At 45.0% G+C, this 7146-nt stretch overlaps 1 pseudogene; it reads left to right on the plus strand.

Annotated features, from left to right (window-relative positions):
* The first annotated feature begins 826 nt into the window (after window positions 1-826).
* On the plus strand, window positions 827-6350 carry LOC108375367 (putative nuclease HARBI1; annotated as a pseudogene).
* The last annotated feature ends 796 nt before the right edge of the window (window positions 6351-7146 follow it).

Genomic DNA, 7146 nt, shown 5'->3' on the forward strand with positions numbered 1-7146 from the left:
AAAATAATTCGACTACCTGCTTGATCGGGGTATATGTCAGCGCTCAAGTAGCCAATGGGCGAGTCCGTTGCATATGGTGCAGAAATCCAACGGAGCTTGGCGGCCTTGCGGCGACTGTAGGCGATTGCATGCATGACAATTCCCGATAACTACCCGATACGACATACCCAGGATTTTGGAGGCGACTTGCATGGTAAGATGATTTTTTCCGTAATAGATTGCAAGAAGGCATACCATCAGATCCCAGTGCACCCAGCAGACGTGCCGAAGACAGCTATCCTGACACCTTTCGGACTCTTCGAGTTTAAATATGTAACGCTCGGACTTAGGAACGCTGCCCAAACGTTCCAACGCTACATAGACGAAACCGTCAAGAGTTTGCCTTTCGTTTCCCCTTATCCTGATGATGTTCTCATCGCCTCCACATCGCAGGAGCACGCAGAGCATCTCGAAAAAGTTTTTGACCGCTATCGCGAGAGGGGTTTAGTCATTAACGATGAAAAGTGTCAACTCGGACTAGAGGAAGTAGAGTTCCTGGGCCACCTCGCTTCGGCTAAAGACATCAAGCCGCTGCCCCAGAAGGTGAAGGACATACTAGAGTTTCAATAAACCGAAGGTAGTCCACGACTTGAGAAGATTTTTGGGGGCTATCAACTTCTATAGACGGTTTTTACCACATGCTTCTGCCATCGAGGCACCATTGCAGAGGCTGATGGGCCCATGCAAGAAACGTGACAGAACAGCAATAAATTGGACAAGAGAGGCGACAGAGCCGTTCGAAAAACTTAAGGAGCAGTTGGCGGAAGCAGCTCTTCTGGCTTTTCCAATGAGAGATGCCACAATCGCCTTGATAACTGACGCCTCAGAAATCGCAGTCGATGGAGTGCTTCAACAGCTGGTCGATGGTAAGTGGATGCCGTTGGGTTTCTTTTCGCAAAAGTTTACTCCAACCGAACAGCGTTATAGTGCCTATGATCGCGAATTGTCAGCGGTTTATAAAGCCATTCGACACTTCCGTTACCATTTGGAGGGTACAGTTTTCACTATTTTCACCGACCACAAACCGCTTACGCATGCTTTAGAACAGAAATGGGAGAAACTTTCACCACGGCAAACACGTCAGCTAAACTTCATCAACCAATTTTTCTCCGACATACGGCATATCAGCGGTGCTGATAATCTTGCAGCTGATATGCNAGCAAACACGTCAGCTAAAATCAACCAATTTTCCTCCGACATACGGCATATCAGCGGTGCTGATAATCTTGCAGCTGATATGCTCTCAAGAATTGAAACTTTTGCGTTACCATCACCAGTAGATTTACAGTTACATGATGGGCAAAATAGAAGCGAAGAACTTAAGAAACTACTCGACGGTGAGCCTACTTCGTTGCATTTAGTGACATATCGACATCCAGGTACAGGTATAGAAATAGTCTGCGATGGCTCAACCGGTTCACTGCGTCCGTACGTCCCAGAGGTTTTACGTCAGGTAATATTCAACACTATTCACGGTTTGGCCCATCAAGGAGCGAAGGGAACTATTAAATTGATTGCAAAAAGTTTCGTTTGGAAAAGAAGGTAGAGTGATCTACGAACATGGGTGCGCATTTGCTCAGCTTGTCAGCGATGTGAAATTTCCCCGTCACACGAAAGCTGAACTCGAACAATTTGCAGTCCCAGGTAAACGATTTGAACATATCAACGTGGATATAGTCGGTCCATTTACTCCCTCGAGGGGTTTCACATACTGCCTGACCTGTGTGGACCGGTTCTCAAGATGGTTAGAGGTAATTCCCTTGGCGGATATGACGGCCGGGACGGTTGCTAGAGAGCTCTTAGGTAGGTGGATAAGCCAGTTTGGTGCGCCGAAATTTATAATCACCAATCAAGGGCGTCAATTTGAGAGCGCTTTATTCAAAGAGTTGGCAAAACTTTTAGGAGGCAGACACATTCACACCGCCAGCTATCATCCACAAGCAAACGGTATGGTGGAGATATGGCACCGAGTCCTGAAAGCCGCGCTTAGATGCCATTCAGCAGACGCGAATTGGGTGGAACCTATCGTCCTTTTCGGGTTAAAAACAGCTGCTAAAGAAGAGTTAGGAGTTCCTGTGGCGCAGATGATCTACGGTCAACCTATTCGGCATCCAGGCGACTTTATAGACGCGAATGAAGATAGTCCCGTAGACCAGCAAGGTTTCTTACGGGAGTTACGGCGGCATTTTGAAACGGCTCGGCCGACTCAGACTTCGCAGCACGGAAAGCCTGCAGTATTTGTTCCCAAGGATCTCCATTTTTGTAGCCACGTTTTTCTGCGGGATTACACGATCAAAAAGGCATTGAAGGCACCGTACGACGGGCCATATCTCGTGGTCAGCAGATACCCCAAGACGTATACGATACTGGTAGGGTCAAAACCTGTCACAGTATTCATCAATAGACTTAAACCAGCTTATTTCCCAAAGGATGATTTGGCAGCCTTTGGGCAGTCTACGTTGTGACCGATGGTTCTGGTTCCGGCAGGCCTACTGGAAGGGGGGTGGTGTAGTGATCACCCTAACACTTGTACTTGCCACACTATGTGGCAACACTGCAAAGCAGACAACGATTGACAACTCTCACTTTGCAGTGAAGAAGCGAGAAAGTTCGGAGAGATACCCTTTTACTTTCGAACACAGGTCATCAATTCCATTCCCAGTCGCCATGATCGAGCAATCGTCGGCGTGAGAGACAAGCGAGACTCCTTCTGGTGGTTGAGGGAGCTTTGAAACGTAAAAGTTAAACAGTAGCGGGGAAAGAACACCACCCTGTGGAACCAACTGTTTTATTTTTCTGAGTTTACTCGATTTGTCTCTAAACATTACCGACGAGTGTCGACCACTCAGATAATTTGCCGACCACCGTTTGAGCCTCTGTGGGAGAGAGAAAGCCTCAATATCTTCTAGTAGCGTGGAATGGCAGACGGTGTCAAACGCCTTTGACAAGTCCAACGCTACTAGAATCGTTCTCTCACAGGGACGGTTACGGTTAAGGCCACGAGTTATCTGAGTGTTTATGGCGTTAAGTGCTGTTGTTGTACTGTGCACTTTACGGAAACCATGCTGATGCTTCGCTGGGGTCAGGTGNGGAACCCATACTGATGCTTCGCTGGGGTCAGGTGGTTCGTGAAATACGGGAGTAGCAAGGCCTCTAGTGTCTTCGCTACCGGGGAAAGGAGGGTTATCGGGCGATAAGACTATCCTTTGTTGGCTGGATTCCCCGGTTTGAGCAGTGGGAGCACTCTCCCCATCTTCCATATGTCTGGAATGATGAGAGTGGCCATAGAAAAATTGAGGACCTCCGTTAGGTACGCTACTCCCGCAGGACCCAAATTTTTCAGAATCAGCATGCATATTTTGTCGGGACCCATGGCTTTGGAGGCTTTGGCCTTCCCGATGGCCACCTGAACTTCACCGAAAGTGAAAGCAAGGGGTCACAGGTTGTGCAGCCTTCTAGTCACTCGACGCTTGGCTTTGTCCACCGGAGGATGCAGTATGAACTGCCGGCTAAAATAGCTCGCGCATCGCTCCGGGTCCGACGAAGCATGGTCGTCGGATTGGATACTCACACCAAAGGTGAAGTTACAGGTCTTCAGATGCTCTTCCCACTTCTTCCGCTTATGTACGTTCACTAGTTGCCGAATCTCCGCGTTGAGTTCCCTGATACGGGGATCTCCGGGATCGGCCTGACGAAGGCTATCACGCTCATCGGCTAGAACTGCCGCTTCAGCAGGGAAATTTGGAAATGGGTCCGTAATACAGCCTGCCGGTACGAAGCGAGCTGCAGCAGCGGTGACAGCTCCGCGGAACTTACGTTCACCAAGGTGGACGTTGTTGTGCTGTGGTGATTGTGTGGGGCTGCTCAGGTGGACTGGGGTTAGCCGTGTAGGCTGCTCTGTTTGAGCAGAAGGGGCCCACATACGACGTCGTCCACTGCCGATGTGTCCGTAATCCTGAGCAGACTCTAAGGTGACTCCCCCCCTCGCAGGCATTACACTTGACTGATGTGGAGTTGTGGTGTAGTCGTCTCCGGCATACACAGCAGGTGTAGGTTTCTGGCCCTGGGTTTGACTCGATGCCAGCCCTGAGTAGAAGAATACGCAGCGAATGTAGCCCTATGGACGAACAACTTCTGAGATACTTCGTCGACCTAAACGGGGTTAGATCGCCGAAACAACAGCCCTTGGTCGGGTAAAACCCGAGTCATTTCGGTACGTAGAACCGGCTGTCGTGGGAATGCAAATGTCATCCAACGTGGTTGAAATTTTTTCCACGCAAGACGCTTGTGTTGTCATGCATGTCTGAAGGCAATCTCGTGTGTTTCGTGGCCTTTTCCTGCTCTCGGGGTAACCATGGCTTCCCTACTTGTTTGCGGACGTTCTTCCTCCGACTCACTGGCGATGCAGCTTTCTTCTGCTCCAAAACTTCTGGAATGATGTATGCGCTCCACAGCCGCGAAAATTCCGCAAGGTCTGGCAACACATTCTTCGTTGGTCGTTAGTATGTGTTTATTAAAGGGGCCACCTCCTGTTGCCCTCGATTCTAAATTGTTATGGGCAAACTTTTTACGGATGCATCCCTTCCAGTCAGACCATATCTAGAAAAAAAACCAGCTCAAAATACATTCACTTTAATACTCGATAATAACTTGTTTTTTTTCCATCCATTAACGTCCTTCTGGGGAGGCCCTTCTGCATTCAGCAATGTAGTCAGTTCCTTCCACTTTTCCTCAACACCATCTCTGTCGCCCTTCGAAAAGTTCTTCGCTAGATCTGGATGAGATTCCATGAACTGAATTAAAATTAGCTCTTGCTTGGAGTTTTTGTGTATTCCCCCAAAATTTTTTAAATAACAACTTTTATTTACACATAAGCAGCAAATTTGACTGCCTCTCACAAAACACTTATTTTGCGATTCTGGTTTGTGCTGTGGAAATCGTCTTCCATTACCACTATAGCCGTGAAACTTTTGCAACTGTGCTATTGAATTTTCGAAGTAAATGTCAAAGTTGAGGAAAACGTAAACAAAACATGTCGGGAATAATTATTTTATTAGAATTATCGCAAAGAATTCGAGATGAGCAAAGGTAATAAAGGTTGTTTGTGTTTCCGACAGGTAAGTATGATATATTGTGGAACGATTTTCCGTCATCCCTTGTCAAATTTGGTTTGGAGACAAACCGGTTTCGGCGTTGTACCATCTTCAGTGTCATTTTTCGCGCAGACTTCGCGACCACCAAAATCCCTTTGAGATTACAACAGACGGGCATTTCATTGATTTATATCGGTTCCCTAAAGCTTTGGGCCTGGAATTAATTGATGAATTAAGGCCATCTATGCCGAACTAGCAACGGAGGTACATGCTGTTCCGAATCATCTAATTATTTTAAGCGCCCTGCGTTTTTTGTCACTGGTAGCTTTCAAATAAGTGTGGGGCAAGACAGTTTATCTGTTTTATCCCAAACATCAGTTAGCAGATGTGTGCAAGTGGTGGCAACTGTACTTAATAACATAGCCCACAGACATATAAAGTTCCCAAAACGCGAAGACTTCCCGGCGCTCAAAATAAAATTCATGGAAAAATACCAATTTCCTGGAATAATCGGACTCATAGACGGAACGCACATCAAAACATCTGCCCCGAAGAAAGAAATCGAGCATGTTTACTATTGCCGAAAGGGTGGGCACTGCAAGAACGTTATGATAATATGCGATGCTGATTATATCGTTTTGTCTGCTAGCGCTCGGTTCGGAGGTACTGCTCCTGACTCATATGTATGGCGTCGCTCTCGAGCTTGCAGAGCTCTGGAGGAGCTTTATGAGGCGGGTGAGCGCGATTTTTGGCTTCTGGGTGATAGTGGCTACCCACTACAGGTACAATTTATATTATTTTTCTTTGTTAAAGATCTAATGCTAATATAAATTTTAAAATAGCCTTGGCGGATGACACTAATTAGTGCGACATCATGTACCGCAGAAGAGCGCTACAATATAGCTTACAAGTCAACTCGAGCTCTTGTAGAAAGATGTATTGGCCTACTAAAAAGCAGATTTCGCTGTCTGTCGAAGGAAAGAGCCCTTTTCTACAGTCCACCAAAAGCAGGCCTCATAATCAACGCTTGTTTGGTTTTACACAACTACTTGATTCGGGCAAGAGTGAAATTCATTTGGAAGACTCTGATGAACCTGTAGAATGTGGTGGCCCTTCTTCAGCTATTTCAACACAGAATATATTATCCATTGCGAAAAGACAACGATTGCAAATTGTTCAAAATGCTTTTACTAATAACATTCAAAATTAGATTGAAAATAATTCAACTTTTTATTTTACATTCCTATTTTTACTTATTTACATATATTAATAAACAGGGAACGGATTTTATGTAAATTGCCTTTACACATTTGATATTGCCTTTTGTTGCCTTTTTAAGATATTTGCCTTTTTTGCCTTTTCTGCCTTTAAAAAAGTGATTATAGCATTTGCAATTTTTTTTTTTTAAGATTAAAAAATATACACATGCCCATGCGGCTTATAGAAGCGCAGGGACCTCTTGCCAAATGGATGTTGGAAAAATTCAAAGCCGTTTTCTCAGCCAACGTAGGTTTGGTGACAATATGGGGTGTGGATAAAATTGTAAAGGGCGAGGAAAACGCCCTTATTCCTGATAATATGAACGTTTCAAACGTTCCATATTTAAATTGGGCTCCACTTCTATCAACTTACGTCGAGCGCACATTTAGTACATTCAAGGCTTTTCTTCGCGAAAAATCGAATGAAAATGCTGCCAGAAATTTTCAAAATGCCTCTTGTGGTTCAATGTTACTACAACTATACAGATTAAAGTTCTATGAGTTAGAAACTCGAAAGGATAAAATAGTAAAAGATTCAAAGTACAAATATTTCATATTTATAATGAAACTAGTTCATAGTTTTTCTCTTTTTACTTGGAATATAAACATTTCTAAAATAAATGTATTTTTTGATTGTTCTTCGTATTTTCTGTCTTTTTTTAGTGCCTTATTTTGCTTTTTTTGCAATACCTAGTGCCTTTTCCTGCCTTTTTCGCTATTTTGTTTTGCCTTTTTTGCAATACCTAGTGGCTTTT

This window comes from Rhagoletis zephyria, unplaced genomic scaffold (assembly GCF_001687245.7).
Source record: "Rhagoletis zephyria isolate East Lansing unplaced genomic scaffold, Rhagoletis_zephyria_1.1 Rzeph_scaffold_08822, whole genome shotgun sequence".
NCBI lineage: Eukaryota > Metazoa > Arthropoda > Insecta > Diptera > Tephritidae > Rhagoletis > Rhagoletis zephyria.